Below are 27,165 nucleotides of genomic sequence, written 5' to 3'. Positions count from 1 at the left end.
AAATCACGTTTGTTGTATGGGAGTATGGGAGTCCCCTTTAAATATTAATTTTATTTTGTTTTTAGTATCTGTTGTTATAGCGGCAACAGATATACACAATCTGTAAAAATTTCAGAAGTCTAGCTATAGCGGTTCTTGAGATACAGCCTGGAGACAGACAGACGGACAGACAGACATCGAAGTCTCTTGAATAGGGTCCCGTTTTCACCCTTTGGGTACGGAACCCTAAAAAATGTTTACGCTTGACCTAATGATGCCCGCCATGTTTCCGACAGACAGACACACTTTCGCAATTTATAATATTTTCATGGATAGTGTCTGAACTGACCTTCGGACTGTTTAGCTTCATCTGTTAATGTAGAGAAGATGTGTAAGGATTCATACATAGTACTTAAGTCTATTATTGTCTACTTTAGACCAAGAGGGTAAGCTGGGGGAGAAAAGTGTTCTTTTAGTGTAGATAGTATGCTGCATGAGGGGTTGTTTGTGAGATCATTTGCAGTTCCAGTTTGGTATTTTGATGATTTTTTTTAAGTAGTACCTACCTGAACGAAACGTGAAAATTTTAAGATGAAATTAATAAAGATGTATTCGGACAACGATCTTGTAATGATTTCAAAAAACTTATTTTGTTATGCTTTCGGAAAATGTTGTATAATTAACAATTTTTTTTTTTGTTGCAGGTAAATAAATACAAACGCTACTTAAATCACGGTGACGTGAGTATTGAGTAACCTTTTACGTTTAATACGGCAGGTAAGCGATACAAAAATAAATTTTTGTCTAAGTACTTACCTACGGTTGAGCCAAATCAGAATCCTTTGGTATCATATCGAGACAGCATCCGCGAAGCTATACATATATCGAAACTGTATTATCTTATCTTATATCTTTAAACGAGCAATTCTTGTATATTATATATTAAGTATATATAATTGGAATCTCGGAATCGGCTCTAACGATTTTCATGATTTGGTATATAGGGGGATTCGGGGGCCATTAATCGATCTAGCTAGGAATCATTTTTAGAAAATGACATTTTATTCCTGTTTTATCATTTTATTCGTATATATACAGATAAGAAGACGCCTGCATGGTCCAGTGACAGATTGTGGCTTCGAAATTAGGTTAGGCTTAGGACAATACAGGCTGATCACCTGATTGTCTGACAAGTAAGATGGTCCATGCGTCGGTTGGGCATGTAAAAAAATCTCTCCTCGCCTCGTGTCAGTTATCCGTCCTACTTAGTTATGAGAGTTAAAGGAATAAAGAGTACTTACTCGTATGTACTGCGCACATACTTGGGCACTATAAAATATTATTTCAAGGTCGCATCGAAGCTGCTATATTGAAACTGTATTATCATAAGATTTTTAAGCATAATCTTATTATTAACATTGTGTCCAAAGTTACAGTAGTATTTTGTTACGCTAAGTAGATTTTTATATAAATGTACAGTTCTCCACTATAATTTGTCTTCATTATCATTGGGTAAATTATCATTTATTGCGAGTAAGAAACGCTTTTAACGACCACAAAAATGGCTGACCTTTTGCCATTTGCCAAATTCCCTGTTTTTCGTGTAGCTAATTACTACACAAGATGGTTAAAGCAAAAAATAATGTAGCTAAATAATATACTTTTACATGTGCATGTTTATAAAAACTATTCTCAATTTGCTGAATTCTGTCCGTAGCGGTCATAGACCTACTGTCAAAAAACTTGTCATAATATTTTATCGTCTTCTATACAAACTGCTATTGACAATGAAGTGACAGATGTTTCTAGTCAGGGCGATATAGACATATTTTGCATACTTGATGTGAACTGAGTATGAAGTATACTCGTATCACTTCGAACTGATAAATAGTTGGAGATTGTCATTCTAGAGTTATAATTACCAAGAGGTTTTCCAATTAATCTATAATAGCCTGTGTCTAAGACATCAGTTTATTTCTTAAGTTATCAGAATACAGTGAGAGCATTTTTCACATAGCTCCTAGACTAGAAAGGGCAATGCCACCTCAAAATATGCTATAGGACAAATCTAATATTGTATGTAAAAAATATATTCATTGGATAAGCAACAAGAATCTACATATACGCTCCTGGAGTGTTTTTTTTTTTTTGACACAGAGTTAAATACCACGGGAATTGTCGATTTATCATAATTGTGGCAAACACATTTACCTACCGCAATAAATAACACAAAACGTACGTTTTCATACTTATATATTGTTTGCGAACGCATTTATCTAGTTACTAGTTGTTTATAAGAGTTTTGCGATTCCTATTTCGATTACTCGTAAATGGACATCGTAAAAGGCGATTAACTTTCGGCCTCAGTTTGATTGAAGTCCGTTACGTGAGGAAAACTAGCCTATTTGTTACATTGTCTCGTGCAAAATTCAGGTAAAGTAATTTAGATTTCAGGGGTACTGGTACAAAAATAGCTTTACGTCTTAGCGCGTGGGGTGGGAGTGGGAGTGGGACTGCGAGCTGCGGCTACGGGCGGACACAGAACTGCGAATTGGCATCGCATGGCATATTTATTTATTAATATCAGCGACATAATCTATACTATAATATTATAAATGCGAAAGTATCTCTGTCTGTCTCGCTTTCACGCCAAAACTACTGAACCGATTGTAATGAATTTTTTTACACAGATAGTCTAAAGCTTGAGAAAGGAAATAGACTACTTTTTAACTGGAAAAAGGGGTTGTAAGGCGGTGAAAATGCATTAATTTGTTCAAATTAAGTTAGTTAAATAAATTCATAACAGATGGCGCTAAGAGTCGTCTACATCGCGCTATCGCTTGCTCTTATGTGTTTCTATAAGAGGTGGTACCATCTCAAGTTTTAGGCATAAATAAAGTTTAATTTAAAATAATGAAATATTATGTGCACACTGCACAGCTGTTTTTGGGTATTTTGATTTAAGGCCTAATAGGTTCTAGGGTTTTAAAAGCTTCTAAATTTGACATCAATTTTGTTGACACCGCGCGCTATAAACTGAAGTCCACGCGGACGAAGTCGCGAGCAACAGCTAGTTCATAAAAATGACATTACGATGCGATGCGAATCCGGTGTTTTGTTTGGGAGTCCTTATGGTGATATTTTTCACCACTTTATGAAGAAACCTAATTGTTTAGTCAAGACGATTTCAATAATTTGGAAATCAAAAATGTGCTGTAGATGACATAAGTCCCTATCCGCCGCACTCAGAAAAAAATATTAATTAATTCCTTAAAAATGAAGAATTTGACATAACAATTATCTGTCAAACTCTTCATATAATTACTGTTAGGTAATCCGTAATTAATATTCGTCTTTTAGTGCTGCTGTAAGAGACATATCGCGATTTCTTATACAAAATCCCATGTTATTTGCTCAAATAACCCTTCGCTCGAACGCCACTTGACAAGAAAGTTTCTGAGATCGCCGGCATGAATAAATACAAGAATTACACATATTTAAAAAGTATTAAATTTGACATTAGACATAGTATTCTAGTCATGAGATTAGACCCTGATACTATTTTAGAAAATACAATCAAGATTTTTTTTAAAGAAGGCAGGTCTCTGTAGCCCTGACGTCTGCGACCCATGAGGATCTATTGTGACTCCTTTGCACTAGAGTATCATCCCCATCCCAATACTGCTCATAAATTGAACTATATGGTTGGGGTTGGTGCCACGAATTTCCTCTGTGGATGAGTATTCGTGGCGATTAAGGTGCCTGTTCCTGCTCTGTAGTAGAGCAGGGTAGTCGAGGAGAAGGTGAATAGGTGGTTCATCCTCCTCCTCACAGAATCTGCAAGTCGTTATGCTACACACAATCAAGATTTGAATCTTAATAACTAAGATTCAAATTTTGATAACATTTGCATTAGCGAAGTGCCGAAACTTCCATAAAATAAAACGCACGTTTCGCACATTATGTTAATTTTGAGATTATGTAAAAATCCTCGTTAAAACACTTTTGCTGTCAGGTTTAAGCTTACGTACGTAAACATATTCGGCTTAACCGTTTTCATTTTGGCTTATGCTCTGACGGCTTTATCTTCGATGACTGCTGGAATATTATAATCACAACATAATGTTAAATCCCTCTGTACTTATAATATGCTACGCGTAATTTGTGTCAGTTCATTCGTAAAATAGTTATTGTAATACTTGGTCCTTAGTTGTATTCTAATGGAAAAGTGTGGTCTAGATATTCTAATATTATAAATGCGAAAGGTCTTCGTGTTTCCTTTTTCACTCCCAAACCACGGAACCGATTTTGCAATAGGGATGACGACAAGGTCAAAGATTAGCTGATTTTTTTAATAAAATAAAAACATAGCTATAAAATATAAGTATTTCCAAAATTTCAGCTTCATAACTTATGTATTTTTTTTTGTTATGAGCCTTCAAAGTTGGATAGTCAAGTCGATTTTTTTATAAAATGCCTTAATTTTTGTATACCATTCGATAAGTTATGCAATTTATATAAAAAAATCTTATGAAACCACTGTCATAAACGCAATATTTAACATAGCTATCGAACAAACTACCTAAGCGTGAGGTCACAGTTAACATTTTGTATGGATATCTTGGAGAGTTTTTAAGCTATCAAAGTCATTTTTTCACCGATATTCCTATTTTTGAATGGTCCTTCACTTACCAACAAGAAAAAAAATTCGTCATGCCTTAATAGGCATGACGAATTTTTTCCCGAGATTCAAAGTATCGCCAGACTTAATAGTCTGGCGATACTTTGAATCTCGGGAATGGACATAGGATACTTTGGCCCGGTTCCCGCGCGATAAGCGAGTTTTAGCGCAACGGAGTGACGGGCGTCATCTAATTAAAATTGTCATCCATGTCATTCATCACGATATGTACCGATTCCTGAATACCGAGAAAATACACAATTAAGTACAAAAAAAACTACCAGTATTCTTTGAGTATTTTCATTCACGCCCCTAACTATCCATCTGCACTAGTTAGGGGCTTCAAAACTTAAGAAAAGTTCTGATGCTCTACTTATCCTGTCTTCCAGATTCTTTGCCTATTATGGTGATGAAAGAAAATGCAAAGTTCCTAGGAACGAGAAAAGTAGCCGGTAGCTGCAGTAATTATACCTGATGCAATGTCGCGCCTTCAATTACGAACCGGTCCGCCGTAGAAAGTATCTCGTGAAGAGTAATAGGGAATTGCTTCCCATTTTCGTTGGGAAAGCAGGTCTTTGTCGCTAGAGAAAAATCTAAATTTGTGAAGAATTATTTCTACTGGGTTGTATTTTATTCCATTCTAGTTTACTTTTTTCAAATTGTCGAATTCTGTCCGTAGTGGTCATTGACCCCTGTTTTGACACGTGCGAAACGTCTTGTCATATTTCATCGTTTTCTATACAAACCGCGATTGATAATGAAGTGACAGATGTTTCTAGTCTAAGTGCGATATCGTATTTTGCATACTCGATGTGAACTGAGAATGAAGTATAACCACTTCGAACTCATGAATAGTTGGAGATTATCATACTTACAGTTACCAAGAGGTTTTGCGATGAATCTATAACAGTCTGTGTTTATTTAAGAGTAATTTTTTTTTCTTTAGTTAACAGATTTGCTAGTGCCACCTTAAATTATTTTGACTATCTCTTATATATAAAATTCTCGTATCACAATGTTAGGCCGCGTACTCCTCCGAAACGGCTTTACTGATTTCAACCAAATTTTATATGCATACTCAGTGGGTCTGAGAATCGGCTACTGGGTACTTTTTATATTGATAAGTGCATTTGTTGAATAAATAATAGTAAATAATTACAACTCGAGACTGACGGCGACCATTGTTTGTGCGACGGGATAGAGATGGACGTTGCCATGGTGACATACTTATTTAGTCACTTGGGTGAAATACTTTATATTGGCAAAGAAACGTTTGCCAGGACAGTTAGTAAGTATATAAGAACAATAATCGCTGACGCCTCGTCTCTCCATTCTAGGTATTGTTGTTCTTTTTGTCTTTTACTTAGTTTCTCAGTAGACTATATCAGCCGGTCCTTTATATCAAAGTAGTTCAATACAGAGACAACTGTTACACCTTTGCGAAGTGCAGTAGTAATGTAGTACTAGTAACTTCTTCAATCTATCTGAAATCATGCTCGTGTGATCGTTCGCCTTGGGCCGTTTATAATTATTTAGAGTTAAGCTATATAATATCTTATCTTATATCTTTAAACGAGCAATTCTTGTATATATATATAATTGGAATCGGAAATTCTCGTATCTTAATTCTATATAATTATTAGCTAATTACTAGCTGTTTTAACTATACTTTTTTCTTTAGTACCTACACCTAAAATAAAAAAGGTAACTAAATAAAAGAGTACCTGTATTAGCAAAATCAAATTTTTAAAATTGCATGAGACAAAACCTTTTAAATACTTTTAAAACAGAAAATATCAAGTCTCTAGCGTCTAGACTCTAGACTAAGTAGACTCAAATTTCACTCGGCAATTATGCCCTCCAATTTTAATATTAGAACCCTAAAAATTTCCAAATAATACACAAAACAAAGTGATAATACGTTGGGGTGTATCTGTGTCCCATAAATAGAGTTCACTGTGAAAGTAGTAGCGCTAAAAGAGTAACTTTTGACTTCTATGTTTATATGAGAAATATTATGCCAAGGACATAGGTAAATAACTTTCCCATACAAAATTTTAAAACAGGGTGGGTTGCACCAACTTACTTTAACTATAACTTTAACTATAACAAAATGTCAAATGAACTGTCAAATCCCTAGTTAAAGTCCATAATGGACGCCATATTTGACGATAACCTTGCAACCTACCACTTTTGGCACCGCTAATTTCACGGTATTATCTTTACAAAAGACACAGTCAAACCTAAAGTACTTATTTACTTTGTTTGTTACAATAAAATCTAGAAAAACAGCTCAAGTTTTCTTCCTATTTTATTTCACGTAGCTCTGTTGTTTTTCTTTGTAACTATTTGCAGGTTATTGACCTGACTAGTATGATTTATTTGCTGAAGTTTGATACACGTGCTAGGACATTGACCTTATACAATCAATATTGTTATGGTGTTAGAAGAGGTGTCAATCAAAAGAATTGAGCCATACTTTCTTATACTTATGTTTTAAATAAAAAATCGGCGAAGTGCGAGTCGGACTCGCGCACCAAGGGTTCCGTACCGGTATAAAGCGAAAGTAGGCAAAAAATTGTGTTTCTTGTATGGGAGCCCCCCTTAAATATTTACTTAATTTTAATTTTATTATTAACGAGCTTTTGCCCGCAGCTTTCTTCCCCTATTTTAACCCCTTAGAGGTAGAATTGATTAAAATCCTTTGTTAGCGGATGCCTGCGTCATATCATCTACCTGCATGCTAAATTTCAGCCCGATCGGTCCAGTGGTTTGGGCTGTGCGTTGATAGATCACCATGTCAGTCAGTCACCTTTGAGTTTTATGTATACAGATTATTAAAGTATAAATACAATTAGGAATTTTGTGACAATTTCAAGTACCTAGCTGTTACCATTATTGAATACGAGCGAAAAAAACCTAAAAAAATCACGTTTATTGTATAGGAGCCCCCCCTTAAAAATGAATTTTATTGCGGTTTTAGTATTTGCTGTTATAGCGGCAACAGAAATACACAATCTGTGAAAATTTCAGAAGTTTAACTATAGCGGTTCTTGAGTTACAGCCTGGAGACAGACGGACAGACGGCCAGACATCGAAGAAAGCACTGACGATTCAAAGGTTAAGTAAGCCTGTAGGGAAATTTTAAAATATAAAAAAATAAAGCTTCATATTTTCCTACCTAAGCTTCGCAGATATTTTATTTTACACTAAAATAAGTGATTTAGTCCTTGTTGTCTAAAATATATTTATTACTGACATAAATAAGCAATTTTCTAAATATATTTTCTTTTTCAAAACTTTAAAATGGCTGCAGTTTCTGAACCCACCACTAAAATAAAAAACGCTCTTATTATTTTTTTATCAGCTTGACCTAATGAACAAAACCTACTAGGTCTCCATGACGCTCGAGTGACCACAAAAATAGCATCCTCTACTATAATACTAATCCTAATACGTTTAATAATAGGTATCCGTACTAGGTACCTACTTATTGCAGCAATAAAGCATTTAAATATGAATTCTTACGTCCATACTTTGTTATATAATACCTACTTAAAAAGCTTTAAAACAGCTACGATCAAAATAACAAGACACAACATTTCGTACAAATTTTGACGTTTGAAGTTTTGTGCCACGATTCGCCATTTAGACTATATAGCTAGCCTAAACATAGCGTTTCTGAAGTATGTATTAGTATCTTCTCCAAGGTAATTTGAATATGTTTCATTCAGGTTTACAAATGAATGCGATCCCTTTTCGCCTATCTCATCCTTCATGTATTTTTTCATTCATCTCTAAGTAGGGTCTGCAACAAAATAGAACAAAAGTTTGCCTTAGATCTCCAAAACTTAGGATAAGCTATGACGTGTCTAGATACTCATGCTTGATAAAGTTACATTAACTACGTCAATAGGAAATATCACGTAATGGTCGGAATCATAAAGTTAATATACCTAGCGGAATAGAGAAACAAAGGCCTGAGCAAGAGAGATGTCACTATCAGTAACACTGCGTGGTAAAAAGAGATGTGTGATACATGACAGCAGCACTCTTTTTTGACGTCCAGTCGGCACGTGCCGCACGTTGGCAATTTAATCTCATAGAATTTATGTTCAATCATGCTTGTGTAAGTGTATACGTACCTACACATATTTTTAATTAAAATTTTTAAAAAAATTTCATTTAAAAACCAATTTCGGTTTCGTTTGACAGCTCGAGATTGTTGCTCTATTCCGCTAGGTATATTAACTTTATGGTCGGAACAGAGGACGTATAGCACAAACAGTAAATAATCAGAAATGTTGCACACGTCATGTTATCAGAATAAAGTCAGAAATATTGTCAAACGTTGAACAAAACTGTTTGATTACTGTCTGTGCCGGTGCTACATCTATACATAATATGCCTAGCGGAACGAAACCGAAATTGGTTTACATCTGCGTGTAAAAATATGTGTACGTATACACTTACACAAGCATGATTGAACATTGATTGTCAACGTGCCGACTGGACGTCAAAAAAAGAGTTCTGCTGTCATGTATCACACGTCTCTTTTTACCACGCAGTGTTACTGATAGTGACATCTCGCTTGCTCAGGCCTTTGTTTCTCTATTCCGCTAGGTATATTAACTTTATGATCTAGTACGAAAACATTGCAGTTATATCCATACTAACATTATAAAGCGAAAGTGTGTCTGTCAATCTGTAACCTCTTCACACTCATACCGCTATAATATACCGATTTTGCTGAAATTTGGTATGCAGATACTTTGAATCTGGGGGAAGGACATGGGACCTTTTATCCCGGAAACATGTACGGTTACCGCGCAATAAACGAATTTTGGCGCAACGGGATTGCGGGTGTCAACTGTCATCTAGTAGTCAAATAATAATATTAACATACAATTCTTAATGAAGAAGCAATGTTCGCAATAAAGAGATCGCATGTAATTTTATTGGGAGTGATTAATTAATAGCTCTCGCTGTAATAATTAATTCTTCGAAATTTAATCTTTCGCTTCGATGTAATATTACATTTCGGCCTAATGGATATCATTTAATGTTATAACATTCACTAATATCCATACTAATATTATTAATGCGAAAGTGTGTCTGTCTGTTACCTCTTCAAGCCCAAACGGCAAACCGTTGAACCGATTTTGTTGAAAGGTACGGAGATACTTTGAGACCCGGGAAAGGACATAGGATACTTTTTATCCCGGAAAAATGTACGGTTCGCGCGCGATAAACGAAATTTGGCGCAACGGAGTTGCGGGCGTCATCTAATTATTCGATAAAATTTCGCCGATGCCAGGATTGTTCATTATGAGGATACACCAGGGGCGAGAGAAATTGAAAATAGGTATTTGAAAATGTATTGCTGTCTCACCAATCTCAAGTCTCCCACCGCAGAGCGCGATAGAGACAACACGACAAAAGTTCTAATAAAAGAACAGAAAATCTTCGATTCGTTGTCCGCTGATTCCTTCTCCAAAACTTAACCGATTTAAGTAATTTTTTCATTAAGAATTAAAGCAAGGCTTGAGCTGTGTTCCTATGTTTTATTTTTTTTGTGTATTCTAGCCAGTTTTGTTTTCTGGGTGTTTGAACACAGAGATAAAAACTGGCCATTTTTTTGGGTTTTTGGACCTTCTTATCTTTTTTAATAATCAAATTATGAAAAAAAAGAAAACATAGGGACATGCTAATAGTGGCCATAGATATTCAGGAAAAAAATCATAACTCTACCGGCATTATCCAGGGAGGAAACAGGGGACAGCGTTTGTATGGAAAAACGGCGGTGTGGAATCCTCTTATTAAGCATCATTATTTTGATTCTAATATCTTTCTTTTTCGCCAAATAACTTACTTGTGAGAACTAGAACTGCTTGTATTCATGAACAATAAGCAGCAAAAATGATAATAATAATAATAATAATAATATCTATGGACGCTTCACACCACGTCAGTCTGGCCCCGTGCTAAGTACCCAAAGGACTTGTGTTACAGGTACCAGACAACGGAAATATATTTTAATACTTTTATACTATACATATATTTAAGATTTTTATTATATCATACACATATTTAATACACATCCAGACCCGGGAACATTGAAAACTTTTTGTTTCGTCGGCGGGATTCGAACCCGCGACCCCCGGCTTGAGCTACCAACGCGCTCACCACTGAGCCACAGAGGTCGTCGAATGATCTATCAGGTGATTCGCATGCTCATTTATTGACCTTCGCTTATTAATTCCAGAAGTCAAGGAAAATCCCTTCAAGCCCTTAATGACAGAGTCTGATGCAATGTAGTCTGGGAATCGTATAAGACCACTTGGAGTTAACAACCTATATTTAGTCGAACCTGCACTTACAAAAAGTGAATTGCCTGATGCAACACTCCACTGAGCTTAAAACATTTACATTCATCTTACAACGTAGTACCATATTCTTTACGATTTTCTGGTATTGTTGGTTTTTTTAATCGTATTTAGTTAAATATATTTTGATACTTAGAAAAGTATATTAAAGTGTACTAAAAGTCGAATCTGTTTGTAACAGACAAACAGATTCGACTTTTATTACGCTTTAATTACTGAGCCGATTTTGATGAAATGAGTCATATTTAAAGCTCTATGAAAGCACAAAGAATAGTTTGTTTTGAGTGCCCGATTCCTTCGTGATCGCTAACGTCTTATATAGCTGGGTTTGTCATTTTAGAAACTTTCATTTAGCACAATAAGTTTAAATATAATTCTGTTTAATTTTTTCACTTTAATCATGCTAGATCCCAATTTATAAAAGCACCGTCTATCCTTTAAAATTTATTCCGTGACACGCGCTTAGACCCTTAGCAATTTTTCGACTGACAAGAAATCATAACATAAGAATAATAATTAAATTGTTATATAGTCAAAACAGCACATGTATTCAATTTAATTACAAAACATTAATTCAGCCCAGTTAACATTTTAAACTTTCGCGTTGCATTATAATTAAACTTTTTAATCGGGACTTAACGCGACTTATTTAAGTAGTAATGCTACTACGAGTACATACTTTTTCTCGACGTTTCGGCCGTGTTGCAACGGCCGTGGTCACGAGGGGACTGCAGGAGCGCGACGTCTTCGTTTGCACCGGGCGGTCGGTTCTACGACTACCCTCGAATTGTCCAATATTTGTGTTCCAATACACTGAAAGTCAGTAGGTTCATTGCGACACACAACACTAACTGTATCCGGGTTTACACTTATAGACAGAGGTGACACACGCGGTTTGCACTTATTGATCACTGGATTCCAGGCGGGCGACAATTTAAATCCGTCCTCACGATTGAAATTTTTGTACTTTTTAATTTCAATTGCTTCACGTATTACTCTCGTGTGGTAATGACGATCCGTAGAGAGGATTTTAGGGTCGTGTAGCTCCATCCATCCATCCAGTGATTAGTCCCCATATCAAGCAGATGTTCTGCTACCGCGGATTTATTTGTCTGGCGATTTTTCACTGCGGCTATGTGCTCTTTCACTCTTTCGCCAATAGTCCGTTACGTTTGGCCAATGTACGAACTACCACAGCTACAATCTATTTTATAAACCCCAGGAGTTTGGTAAGGTAAGGAATCCTTTGGTGACCGAAGTACTTGTGATATTTTACGTAACGGAGTATACACAGTCTTAATGGAGTATTTCCTCAGCTCTGTTCCAATTTTGTCCGTTACGCCTTTGATGTATGGTAAAAATGCTGCTGTGAAGCTTTGGAAGAGGTACGTTGATGATGTTTTTTGCATTATTAATGGAGGTCAACAGGAAATAGAACAGTATGTTAATTACCTTAACTCAATCCATCCAAAAATAAAGTTCACCTACGAGATGGAGAAAAACAGATGCCTCGCATTTTTGGATGTGGAGATCAAAGTGAAGGAGGATGGTACATTATCCCACACTGTGTACAGAAAACCTACACACACTGACAGATATCTACACGCATCTTCTCATCATCATCCTCGGCATCTTCAATCTGTTATATCATCATTAACAAACAGAGCTCATAACCTTTGTGACCCTGAACATTTACCCAAGGAGCTAACACATGTTCAGGAGGTACTTAGACGTAACGGGTATAAGGTGTCGAGGGGATTGAGAAGACAGAAGGAGAAAACGAGGTATCCAGAGGTGAACCGTCAAGCAGCATTTTTACCATACATCAAAGGCGTAACGGACAAAATTGGAACAGAGCTGAGGAAATACTCCATTAAGACTGTGTATACTCCGTTACGTAAAATATCACAAGTACTTCGGTCACCAAAGGATTCCTTACCTTTCCAAACTCCTGGGGTTTATAAAATAGATTGTAGCTGTGGTAGTTCGTACATTGGCCAAACGAAACGGACTATTGGCGAAAGAGTGAAAGAGCACATAGCCGCAGTGAAAAATCGCCAGACAAATAAATCCGCGGTAGCAGAACATCTGCTTGATATGGGGACTAATCACTGGATGGAGCTACATGACCCTAAAATCCTCTCTACGGATCGTCATTACCACACGAGAGTAATACGTGAAGCAATTGAAATTAAAAAGTACAAAAATTTCAATCGTGAGGACGGATTTAAATTGTCGCCCGCCTGGAATCCAGTGATCAATAAGTGCAAACCGCGTGTGTCACCTCTGTCTATAAGTGTAAACCCGGATACAGTTAGTGTTGTGTGTCGCAGTGAACCTACTGACTTTCAGTGTATTGGAACACAAATATTGGACAATTCGAGGGTAGTCGTAGAACCGACCGCCCGGTGCAAACGAAGACGTCGCGCTCCTGCAGTCCCCTCGTGACCACGGCCGTTGCAACACGGCCGAAACGTCGAGAAAAAGTATGTACTCGTAGTAGCATTACTACTTAAATAAGTCGCGTTAAGTCCCGATTAAAAAGTTTAATTCAGCCCAGTTATTGGTCGATCCAGTCCATTAGTATCTCCATACCCAGCAAAATCGGTTTGGACGTGAACAGTTAACAGACAGACAGATATACACACTTTCGCATTTATAATATTATTAGTAGGGATATCAGTAGGGATACGGGTAGAATTGATGACCTCCTTTTTTAAGTCGGTTAATAAAAATTCTCTTTTACAGCTTCAGATAACAAGGTAGAGCAACCTGTCACAACTCACAAGTCAAAATGTTCTGAAAGCTAAAATTGTCCATCATATTTTTATCTGTCCCGTCGTGTTTGGAAACGTTGGAAAGTCAATGGAAATTTTTGTAGGAAAAACTGTGCTTTTACTGGAAGTTTAAAGCCCAGTCATCCGTAGAGCTTAAATAGAGTTTGCTCTTAAACTGTATAGATACGTTTATGTTGCTTAAAATGAGGTTCTTGACTTTTTAAGTTTCCGTGAAAGCACAGTTCAAAAAGTTTTCAGAGCTTTCGTTTATTACACCTTAGGGCCTGTCCACATCTCCACGTCACGACGTCGTCGACGTTGACGTGACGTGTAAATAATTTACGTCAACGTAACGTAAAAATGTACGTCTTTTATGTTCTCTTTCTCCTTTTTTAACAATTATAGCAAAAGCAGAATACGTATTGTGCGGTCCACATCTAGTTCTGTTGTGAAGAATGTAGCAATTTCACAAGGCATGGGCCATGGCTGATGGCGACGTATAATGTTGCTATATCGTGATGTACACTTTACGTTACGTTAACTTAAATTTGCACGTCACGTCGACGTACCGTGCCACGTTACCGTACCGTTCCACGTTGACGACGTCGTGACGTGGAAATGTGCACAGGCCCTTAGAGTTTTTATTGTGACGGCGTTAAAAAGATTTGGCAGTAGATTATGTTCCTCAAAATATGAAAATGCGTGGACACAATATTGTTAATAATATTATTATTTTAAGATTGTATTGTTATTTTAAGATCCATATGGATGCGTAATAGTATGAAAATGCGTAAATAGTGGAATGATACCCACTAAACATTCGGATGTACATTTATCTTAATGTTTTTGAGGTTTCTTGCAAAATTATTTTATCTTTCCACTAGAGCTTTCGATTCTAATTTTTTTTGTTACTTTTGTATTGGGTGATGCATGACGCTATGACGCTTGCCCATACACATCACAAAAAATTGCAATTTCAGCGCTGCTACTTTCACAGTGAACTCTATAATATAAGGGACACATGCCCAAAAGTGTTATCACTTAATTTTGTTACACCTATATCTATACATATAATATACTCTTAAATGCATTAAACTGTATAATATACGCATATATCTAAATGTTAGGATGGAATTATTTCTTGAAGTATATTTTCACTGGACCCGCGACCTCACCTACATTGGCCGCTGGCCAACGTTGCGTATTCCCAACGATTGTTATACGTCATACAAAAGGAGTTTTCATTAGTTAGGGGAATCCCCGACAATATATCTCTGGGTAACTGATGGATTGACGTTGTTTTTATCTTGATAGGGTTTTTTCACTTTTATATTTTATGTTTGATGCAGAGTTTTGGATGATTTGATTAATAAAGTATGTCTTTTTATTAATAAGCTATGACAATTCATCCACGTATGTGGAATAAAGTGCGTCAGTCTATATTATTGTATCTGTCTATGCCATCTTCAGGCTTGTATGGCGCAAGAAAGGGCATAATGACACGATTTTCTTTCCAATATTTAAAATTTAATCATCTAAACCAGTTGTTTTTCCCGAAAAAGCATTTACATATTTCATCAATCCCCATCTTAAGTTTGTACGTGCTCACCGCGAAACGTAAACCAGTCACCCTGGAGTTATTCGCACTTTATATCGTTTTGAGCGATCGATCGTGATACCGACCCCTTTTCAATAAAAATCACATTTTCTTCGCGACTTAGTTGTGCCTGGGTGACATTCATTGCGGAGTTTAGTGACTTCCGAAGTAGCAGGTTATCACGGGGATGGAGGGGGGAGGGGGGATAGCCGGGTGTCGGTGGAGGCTCGCCCCCGCATTCGCGTCCGAGACATCGACGCGACTACACGCTCCCCCGCCGTCGAGCGTTACGCGTTGAAGTGTATGTGGAGTTGTGTTTGTGAAAAATATTAGGATTTTTTGATTGTGTGTTTTGTATAATCGTAAGTATTAAATCGGCCAAAAAAGTTGGATTTAAATGAATAGTTGTATTGTTTTTCGTTGTTATATAAAGAGGTTTTGCGAAAATGGTTTCGTATAATATCCGCAAGTTTAACAATATCGAATGAGATTTGAATAATTATGAATGCTTCGGAGCTGTGAAATTTAAGGATATTATTTGAAGTACAGTGCTTCTCGACGGAGAAGCTCTATTACATTCAATTGTTATTTCTAAACAATTCACGCTAAAATTTCGGTTGTTTACCAACAAAATGCTAATGAGTCGTCTTGATATTTTTGTGCTGAGTATTATTTTATTTTGAAGCAAAAATATCAGTATTTTTGTAGTAGCAAATTCGGCTTACCCAAAAAAAAAGAAACAAAATTATTTATTCTTTAGGTTTGTAACCTAAAGAATAAATAATTTTGTTTCTTTTCTTTTCAATTATCATGTTTTCAAAATGCCTCCATTGAAAAGTTTTTTAATTTTTCGTAAACCCCGTTAAAGCATATTTTCGTCAAATGTTATTACTTAATAGCAAGAAGGACGAATAAACAAAATTAATAATCTAACAAACTCTAATTGATAATAATAAATTATAGAAACCTATTAAAAATGAAGCATGCGTTACGACTAAAAGATAATAGAAATAGTATTTTCTATTATTTTTAATCGGAAAAATAAAATTGATTAAAAATTTTTTAAAGTCAACAATTGGTTTAAGCTTGTATAATTATTTATTTCTATAAAATCGAATCTTAAATAATATTAATACAATTGAGCGGTGCTAATGTAGGCATATTGTTAAAATAAATGTAGTTTGGACTATAATAATTAATTATTTTAATTGTTAATTTCAAAATAACATATTCTCTACATATTGAATGCATCATCATGATACTATTAATATTCTATGAACGTGGTTAGCTGGTCATCAATGACAATAAAATAATTCAACGAGCACCATTGGTCCATTGCTATAGGCTAATGTTAATTAAATTTTAATACTTACTAAGTAAGGCCACTTAACAGTAAAATTTGCTATGTAAGAGACACAATGTAATAAGAAAAAACACATTACATTTCGCAAAATTTTCTTAACACTTAAAAATAATAGTTTAGCTTTAAATATTTATAAAAATATTCACTATTAATTTTAACAGATTGTAATGAAATCGGTTTAGGATTTTCAAAAAGATATCCTACTTTTTTCTAGAACTACGCAGGCGATCGCTTTCTTCGCGAACAAATTAAAGCAAAATCTTATTATATTTTCTATGTTTTATAATATTATATTCTGATATTATTTTGTTATATTAAGTATTAATATAGTTGTGCATTATTATAATACTCATTTTGATGCTTGCCAGATGCCTACAGCATTATAAGCAGCGTTATTTTATAGCTTTATTGATTTTGTCTGGCAATTTAGGGTCCCCGCAGATATACAATTTCAAGTTGGCCGACTATCGTACAAACCACAGAAATAGATCAAGATAGAAGCACCATGTCGCTTGTGTTCATACAAATTGTAGCGACATGGCGCTTCTATCTTGATCTATTTCTGTGGTTTGTACGATGGTCGGCCAACTTGAAATTGTATATCTGCGGGGACCCTTAGAGTCGGTCGTTATAGTGTAGAGTGATTGTTGATGTAAATAAGGTACTCAATATTACATAGTATATTAACAATAATTTTAGCGTACGTATTAAAAAGAAAACTGTGGAGTATTTTATATCATTAAACGAGCAATTCTTGTATAGGTATATATAATTGGAATCTCGGAATCGACACCAACGATTTTCATGAGCATATAGTTTAGGGGGCGATACATAGATCTAGCTAGGAATCATTTTTAAAAAATGTCATTTTATTCGTGTTTTATCGAATACCGAGCAAAGCTCGGTCAAATAGCTAGTATTATATTATGTCTATCTGGATTTATATAATATTATGTATGTTATCCTGTAGGTACAACGCGCTTCCGCTGCGCAAATATTTGTGTTGCGCCGAAACCGTACATTTTCCCGGGACAAATAGTATCCTATGTCCCTTTCTGGGATTTCCCTTTCTCGAATAAACCGCGTTTAACACCACGAGGCACAGCTAGCATAAAATGTGCCAAGTCAAAATTTCACAATTTTATAATGAACCGGCGAGCCTGGCCGCACTTCACATCAGGTGACCTACTAAAGTAACCGATTGCGGGATTATAATGACGGCGACAGTAATGACGGCCTAACGAATTGGAAATTACGCCGGGGAAACTGCTTTTATACAGGTTTCACTGATATTTAGGGATTTTTCGTTATATTTATTTACAGTTGTTTCCCGCCCAAAATAAAATGTCACAAACCGTGAATTTCAGCGCGAAAAGTAACTTATGTCTTTTCCCATTATTTTTCTGTGACCAATTTCATCAAAATCGTTTTAGCCCTTTAGGCGTAATACCGGGACCATGTGAGATTGGGATTTATTTTTAATGGCCTTCTTAAAAAGGTTATATTTTCGGCTGTAGATTTTTTTTTGTAAATTATAGATAATAGGTATGTAAGCTATCCTGGCTGTTTAAGTATGTCATTGATAAGGATTTGATAGCAAATTCGTGGCTATGGATGTAAAGGCGACTTAAAAAATACACCTATGTGTCACAGCTTAGATACGCTATATCCTAATATCGCTTTTCTTTCCATAATTTGGCTTCAAGTTTTAAATTTATTGTCAAAGATTTTTTAATTCAAAGGACGACAGCTCAATACAGCTCAATCAAAACTCAATAACAACTTAAACAAAACACTGATGAAAAAGGTCAAGTTAAATACGAGTGAAAGATAACCTACAATAATATAGGGTAAGTCAAGTAAGGTTCGCCTAGTTTACTTACGAAGCCAAGAAAAACGCGCTTTCGATCCGCATCGCTAGAGTTCCTGCGCAGTATAAATAGTATACAGTAGACCAGCGGGGCTAAAATGGTCGCTTTGGAGACAATTTTTTAAATTGCAAAATGCAAGTCTGCTTGCAATTCATGTCTAGTAATTCGTATTAATTTGACATTTGTCAGTTTGACATTTGTCAGTTTTGACAATTCATTTGCTGAATTGATTGAGAGGAATAATTTCTCTGACATTGGCAACTCACCAAGGAGCCATAATCAAAAAGAAGAAGAAGGGATAATTGCTAAATGTGAAAATTTTAGCCCCGCAGTGGAGATGACACGCGTGCCACACGAGAGATACGTGATGACTGATGCTATACAATAATATGACCACGATCACAAAATTGTTTTATATATTTTGAGTATAAATCTTAGCAAATAAGGGGCGTGAATTTTTAACTAAAACAAAACGGGACACCCAAATAATTAAATAGCCGTTTATGACCCCACCAATTTTCTTAAAGGGCCATGCCACGTTGTTTCCAAAAAGTAAAGCCTGACGTAGGAGAGCCATGCTTCGGCACGAATGGGCCGGCTCGACCGGAGAAATACCACGTCCTCACAGAAAACTTCCCTATTTCCTTCCGTACCCTCCCCTATTCCCTTCCGTACCCTCCTCTATTCACTTCCCTACCCTCCCCTATTACCCCTTAAAAGGCCGGCAACGCACCTGCAGCTCTTCTGATGCTGCAAGTGTCCATGGGCGACGGAAGTTGCTTTCCATCTGGTGACCCGTTTGCTCGTTTGCCCCCTTATTTCATAAAAAAAAAAAGTATTACCATCCTTCATTATACCATCTTCATACTAAACCTCTGATTGCTGAAATCGAATCCACACACACATAAATGATGATTACGAAATATAACTTTAGAGAGCTCTATCTGTCTAAAAAATAATTTTGAATTTTGTTAGTCTCGCAAAATTTTGGCTAATTATAGTCTTGAAATATTCGTGAAAGTCCAGGGAAGGTGAATATTAGCAGGGAAATGATACGAAGTACATTTAGTATATTCATGGAATGCTGAGCGTGAATGAATAAAATATTATGTTTGTTATCGAGTTAGCTAAAAGAAATAAAAAATTAAATAAATAAAAAATTAACGTCCAAACGTCAAGTAATAAAAATTCATACAGTTTATCTTGCCATGCGTAAAAATTATTTCAATGTTCGACAGTGTTAAACTACTGTGTATGTTATATTGTGGTTCCTGTGACGGGTAATGTGTTACGAATGTAACAAATAGCTGTGCCCGAGAGCTTCTATTTGGGTAAAGTACCCAACGCTCTATTTGGGTACAATACTTTTACCCTACGCGATATAGGTATTGTACTATGTTCTTAGATTCGTTTATAAGACCTAAAATAGCTTTCTATAATGGTAATTCCAGGCTTCCCAGGCTTCTAAATAAAACCGGACTCAGGCTTTTTCATTTCGTGTACAACTACTTGTACTTACTGTTATCTATTCTGTGGTACAACCAAAATTTAGGGCAGTCCAGCTTTAACATGATAATAATTCTACTGAATAGAAAATTTGTAGGTGTGGTTCGCAAATCTTGCAATAAAAGGTTCTCTCCCTAAAATTTTGTGGTAGATATAAACTTTAAATTGAATACCAAAGTTAAGACCGACTTGGTATAGATTTCGCAAAATCCTTCGAGGATTCATGGATACAGACGTGTCATTTGATTGATAAAGGCAATTGTGTCCAACTGAAGTACTCAAACTCCCGTTCCAGGAACAAAGAGCGGCAAAGATCATTATTAGAATTATTGGCAACATTAATATTGGCGCCCAACAGATGTTTCATCCAAAATTAAGGCGCTGTGGTTGTTGCAACTACGTAAAATGAGTTTTTTAAATAATGTTTTTTGTAAAGAAAATGTCATTATTTAAGTATAAAAAAGTACAATTTTAAAATTGAGAAAATTTCCTAAACGCAAAGGTATATCAGTACACAATTTTAAAAATTCTGCTCGATAGAAGAAAATCTCAAAAATGACTGTTATAACGCTGTTTTTCATAATTAAATCATTTTATGGCTAAATTACACACTTTCTAGTAAAAACAAAAAATATAGTACATTTGTCGTAACCTAACCTAAATTATTTGATATACTTATTTGATTTGTATAATACTAAAAACAAAAGGTTTTTTCTCCTATTTCCTATTATCAAGCGATATTTCTCGTAAGTCCTTTACGTCGATATTCATACTGACAGACATCGACCTGCTTATTTTAGGAACTACTGGGTCTTAATACAAACTCGATATGGTTTCGATTAAGCAACTCCGTTGCGCTAAAATTCGTTTATCGAGCGGGAACCGTGAATTTTGCCAGGGTGAAATGCTGATATCTGCTTATCAAATTTCAGCAAAATCGGTTCAGGGATTGGAGGCTGGAAGAGGTAATAGACAGACAGGCAGAAAAACAGACAGACAGAAAGACAGGCAGGCAGATACACTTTTGCATGTATAGCATAGAAGTATGGACTTTCCGTAGTTTAATCACATAATATAACTATGCTATAAAGCCTAACACGCACTTGGCCAGTTTAATTTTTATTTAAGGCATTTCCTTATATATAAAAATGGATTTTCAAATGTGTTAGTCGCGCTAAAACTCGAAAACGGCTGAACGGATTGGGCTGATTTTAGTCTAAAAATATTCGCAGTAGTCCAGGGAAGGTTTTAAAGCGACACGAAGTTCACCGGGACAGCTAGTATTTTATAAATATAACGAAAAAGCCAAAAACACAGTACAATAGCGTTTTACTTTAGAAAGCTTTAATAAAGTAAAAAATGAAGTATATTCACAAATATTTAAGTTCTTTATGAGTCTGAGAGAAACTGAATATTATGTAAAAATGTTTACCTAAAATTCGGCGTTCCTTTATTAAAATATCTAGTATCACTAATATTATATTTTTACATATTTTAAGTCATATAAAATGCTCATTCATTTTTATGAACGCGTGAAGATATACACCAGGGGCTAGAGAAATGAAAAAAAAAGTACGTGTAATATCTATAGCTGTCTCCCTTACCTCAAGCCTTATACCGCAGAACGCGATAGACACAACTGCAGAAAATCAACGATTCGTTGTCCCTTGATTCCGTCTCCAAAACTTAACCGATTTAAGTACTTTTTTCATTAAAGATTAACGAAAGGCTTGAGCTGTGTTCCTACGTTTTATTATTTGTGTAAAATCTAGCCAAATCTGTTTTCTGGATGTTTGAACACAGCGGAAAATCTGGCCATTTTTTGGGTTTTTCAACGTTCATATCTTATTTAATAATTAAGTTATGAAAAAAAAGAAAACATAGGGACATTGTATTAGTAGCCGTAGATATTCAGGAAAAAATTATAACTCAACTAGCATTATCCAGGGAGGAAACAGGGGACAACGTTTGTATGGAAAAAAGGGCGGTGTGGACTCCTCTTAATTTTCCTAGATTTCATACATATTTTATGCAAGAATATAATTTATTCAATACTATCTGTGCCCCCAGTTTTTATATACTCTCAGCAACTGTACATTTTAAGGTCATTAAAGCTCCTATTTCCAAATAACGTGTAGAGGAGACGGACAGACACACTTTCGCATTGATATTATTAGTAGTAGTATATCATTGGAATTGATGGTAGTGTCGATCCATCATGGAGATACAGTGTTTGGACTATGTTGTATATGTAAAGTCCTAATGCAAGTTACTGATACCGTGCGCTATTAATCTTGATATAATACATCTATGCTCGGCTTACATGAACTACTAGCTATCAGCGATACTTGATAAATAGACATAGCACAATACGGCTATTACATTATGGTTCCTTGCAGCTATCTATATATTAATACGGTTAATTATTAAACGAGCAAAAAACTTTGGATCCCTTTTGACGAAAAATGCGGAAATGTAGGTGATTAAAATTTTGCACAGTGAAGGAGTGCATCGAACTAATAATTTTTTGAAAATATGCTTTTATCATACATTTTTTTAACAAACAAAACATTACACACCCTACAACACACACACCAGGAGATTTTGATTGACAAACCTATACACACGAATTGTACACTTTTATTTATGGTTGAAGTCTGTTGTCAATTTGAAAATAGATTGTTTTTTTTTATTGAATCTTAAATACTTACTGCATTAGACAATAATTATTACACGGCCAGTCTGTCATCATTTGACTTTATTAATCTGAGCCTGTCGCAGGAATTATATCTAAAAATAATAAAGCCAATATTTTGATAATAGAATATCAATAGAAAAGCGTTGAAATTTGAAACTTATAATAAAAAATTTTATTTGAGGTCGAATTTCGACCATTGGGCGATCTCAAGTCTTATTAAATAGCTAGCCAACCCGACGCCTAGGCAGCTCATGATATTTATAGAAACCATAAGTTAAAAGAAAGAATAAAAGATACAAACTCTGCAATATGTTTTTCGTAACTAATCCTCCTACTAATTCAAAAATATGCGAATGTAAAGATGTTTGTTACACTTGAAGAGGAAGACTAGTGGACTGGATGACCGATTTGAATGAAATTTTAATACTCGTGTGACTAATATAACAAAGTAATTACTAATTAGAATGTATATTATTACGTACATAAATTTTATACAGTCATTGTATGTAAATACTATCGATTTGTAACTCACAATCCGACCTATGACATGGTATTCTTGAAAATGTGACAACAAAAATCGTTAATGTACTTTAAAGACACAATAGAATGCAAGAAAATAGTTTGTCAAGTTAACTTCATTCATTAAGCGTAGTTGAACCTATCTATTTAAAAATTAAGTCAGCAGTCGTCTGACTATGTGATATAATATAACCCTACCAGCAGCACTATCTTATAAAGTGACACTTGAAAAAATAACTTTTTCACATTTACGCCCTCTTAACAACATTGTCATCCAATAATCATTTTGCATGTATGATCTGACTAAATCAGGAATTATTGCTAATGGTGTAAAATGTCATCATTTTGAGTGTCTACTGTTTTGCATCCACGCCATGAATGATGTCATCCAACCGCTTCAACCCTTGTAGATCTGTTATTTTCTTAATTTTTTTCGGCAAAATAAATACACATTGAACATTACACAAATAGTTCAATATATATTTATATAAGAGAAAAACTCTTTTATAAATCGTTTCGATCATACACATTAATCATAATTCTATTAAAAGGACCTCTTTGGTCGTTTGTTTCACCCCAAATGGGGCGTGCTGTGATTGGTGTGAATTTGACAGAAGGTATTAATTATTTGGCAGATGGCAGAACGGCAGAGAATCGCCGATTCAAGATAGAGCCCCTCGATTCCACTCAATTAGAAAGCCTTTTTGATATCTGATAAGTTAACTTTTTATGATAGAGTAAATCAAAGATTTCAAAAGTCAGGATTGATAAGATAGAATTTAGAAAGAAAATTTTATATAGGTAAAAATTACATCTATGTTAATTTCAAACTTTTAATACTTATAAAATGGCGGCAAAATAAACTCAAGAGATTGTCAAATACATTAATTGATAATATCAATTTTAGTCTTTGACAATCTCAATATTATTATTATAATAATTAATTAATTTCATTAATTATAATAAAAACCAAGTATAGAACAAGGTGTATCGCTGTAAATTATAATAAATAGTGTAAATTATAATAATAATGTCACATATTGTATGTAGAGTCTACATCCATATTTATTGTAAGACATTCACTCTACATACATGACGACGGCACAAATCAACCATTTCTCAAACGCTTTAATGGTGTAAAGGAAATTTTGCGTTTCATCTAAATCGTACGTCAAATACACTTGTACAGTTTCTCTTTGATCTCACATCGAGTTTATATTAGCACTGTAAACCTTGTAACGCCCTTTGTATCAAAAAAGGTAATTTAAGACTAAGGTGTGTTAGTTTCAGAGATTTTTAACGCTTTTATTTGTTGTAAGACTTTCATGAGTGTTTGATAAAATTCTACGCCCTTTAAGAATAAAAAGATTCACACTGGGCTTAAATTATAAGTTTCAAACTTCAACGCTTTTCTATTGATATTCTAGTATCAAAATAGACTTTATAATTTTTTTGACATAATTCTTGCGACAGGCTCAGATTAGTAAAGTCAATTAATGATGACAGACTGGCCGTGTAATAATTGTCTAGTGCAGTATTTAAAATTCAATAAAAAAACTAAATCTATTTTTAATTTGACAACAGACTTCAACCATAAATAAATAAAAGAGTACGGTACAATTCGTGTGTATAGGCTCATCAATCAAAATCTCCTAGGGTGTGTGTGTTATAGTGAGTGTAATGTTTTATTTGTTAAAAAAACGTATGATAAAAGCATAATTTCAAAACAATATTAGCTCGATGCACTCTTTCACCATATAAACTATAACTATGCAAAATTTCGTTCACCTACGCTTTCGCATTTTTCGTCAAAAAGGATCCAAAGTTTTTCGCTCGCGTATTAATATATAGATATTATAGCAGCTCTAAGCTGCTATAATATCTATATATTAATACACATTTTATTTTTTACTTTTTGTGTCCTGTATAATAGGCTAATGATTTGTACTTGGCTGTCACTCTATTTTTAAAACGTATTCGACATAGACAATGTCACTAAAAATGGTGTAAGCAGCCGGCCTAAGATGCGCAAACGAGAAAATCTCGAGATATCACACTCTCGTGTGTAGTTATATTGTCGATAATGACATAATGTCAAAATCATTTTTTGACATTATGTCGCTAGATTTTGACGACAGATCTACACGAGAAAAATGTATGTTAGGGTCAATAGATATGGAGAGAAAAGCCATCAAACATCGAGAATACGTGTAAACAAAATTTTCTCGTTGGCGTATGCTAGAGGGGCTGGTTAATAATATTTTGCCACACGCAAAATGACACTTAGATGACATTGGCAAAAACGAAAGTGTGAAATAGTCTTTCAAGTACAAGAGAATTACAAGATGACATTTACAACACATCCTTGTAGGATTAATTAAATACTCTTTAACATCTTAGATGACATGACATGGGTGTGTAACAGTGTCTTAAGTAACGAATTACAAAATGGCATTTACAAAACATCTTTGTAGTATTATTATTTGACGACCTTTGTGGCTCAGTTGGTGGGCTGTTGGATGCTCAAGCCGGGGGTCGCGGGTTCGAATCCCGCCGAGGGAACAAAAAGTTTTCAAAGTTCCTGGGTCGTGGATGTGTATTAAATGTGTATCATATTATAATAAAAATCTTAAACATATCTAATAGTATAAAAGTATTAAATATATTTCTGTTGTCTGGTACCCGTAACACAAGTCCTTCTGGTACTTACCGCGGGGCCAGACTGACGTAGTGTGAAGCTTCCATAGATAAAAAAATATTACATACAAGATAGATAGAGAGATAATAATATAAGATAGATAAAAAAATATTACATTACAAGCTGCTGCCACACTCATACTTGAGTACGGTCTTTTTAATCTTTCGCTTAACTACTCGACTGTGAAAAAAGGAGGACAGTAGAGAAATATTACTCGAATTTCTCCATACAAATAAAAAAAAATGTTACTCTTAAAGTGCTGCTGCTTTCACTATGTACTCTATACAAGGGTCTCATACACACCCTTTTTTATGAAATAAGTGGGCAAACGAGCAAACGGGTCACCTGATGGAAAGCAACTCGGCGAAACACAGCGCAAGCTCTGTTTCATGCCGGTTTTCTGTGAGAACGTGGTATTTCTCCGGTCGAGCCGGCCCATTCGTGCCGAAGCACGGCTCTCCCACGTCATATCCCACTCTTAAGTCAAATCACTTCGTTTTGTTACACCCTGTAGTTCACAGTAATAGTAGGTACTAAATTTGCCTGTAGGCTCTAATTACCATAATACATGAATATTGAATACCATAAATAGCTCACTAGATCATAATATATTTAACCCCTATTTTATGACTGTGTTTATTTTGACTGTTAATATTTATTAATCTACTGTAGTATTAGTGAATTTATAATGCGTTTCCACAAAAGGAGAGCATCTATAATAATACATACTAATATTTTAAATGTGAAAGTGCCTGTCTGTCTGTCTGTAGAGTGTCAAGATACTGATTGAACAGATTTTGATGAAGTTCGGTAAAAAGGTACTGCGACTTTCGTGATAGGATTTATGGGCTAATTAGTAGCTACTACTCTAGTTTCTCTCTATCATTTTGCCGATAACTTCAGAATGATAAAGAAAGTACGATATGTTTTGAGATCCTCTTAATTTAAGTGAAGTTTTAATTTTGAACCGCTAGTGATATTAACACACTAAAGGAGATTAAATTTCTATTCAAATGAATGACGGAAAAGCAAATGTTTTTTTAACAAAAGCTCGGCACTGAAAATAAATACATTCGCCGAAACAAAGAGG

General features: G+C 35.0%; 1 protein-coding gene and 1 long non-coding RNA gene across 13 annotated transcripts in view; both read left to right on the top strand.

Annotated features, from left to right (window-relative positions):
- LOC121730503 (very low-density lipoprotein receptor) overlaps positions 1-27,165 on the top strand; it is a 326,868-nt gene that overhangs the window by 249,220 nt on the left and 50,483 nt on the right. Inside the window, exon 1 of one of the 12 annotated variants that reach the window (XM_042119569.1) lies at positions 15,668-15,782. The exons of 10 other annotated variants lie outside the window; for them this stretch is intronic. The gene's annotated coding sequence lies outside the window, so the exon portion shown is untranslated. Of the gene's footprint in view, positions 1-15,667; positions 15,783-27,165 lie in introns of those variants that run through there. One more of the 12 variants, XM_042119570.1, reaches the window with a different exon arrangement.
- Positions 3,993-25,531, top strand: LOC121730508. Its single transcript, XR_006036116.1, has 3 exons — positions 3,993-4,006; positions 10,659-10,663; positions 25,389-25,531. It is a non-coding gene; the product is annotated as an uncharacterized LOC121730508 (long non-coding RNA).

Source organism: Aricia agestis, chromosome 9, assembly GCF_905147365.1.
Source record: "Aricia agestis chromosome 9, ilAriAges1.1, whole genome shotgun sequence".
Classification (NCBI taxonomy): Eukaryota; Metazoa; Arthropoda; class Insecta; order Lepidoptera; family Lycaenidae; genus Aricia; species Aricia agestis.
This window is presented reverse-complemented; position numbering and strand designations above follow the sequence as displayed.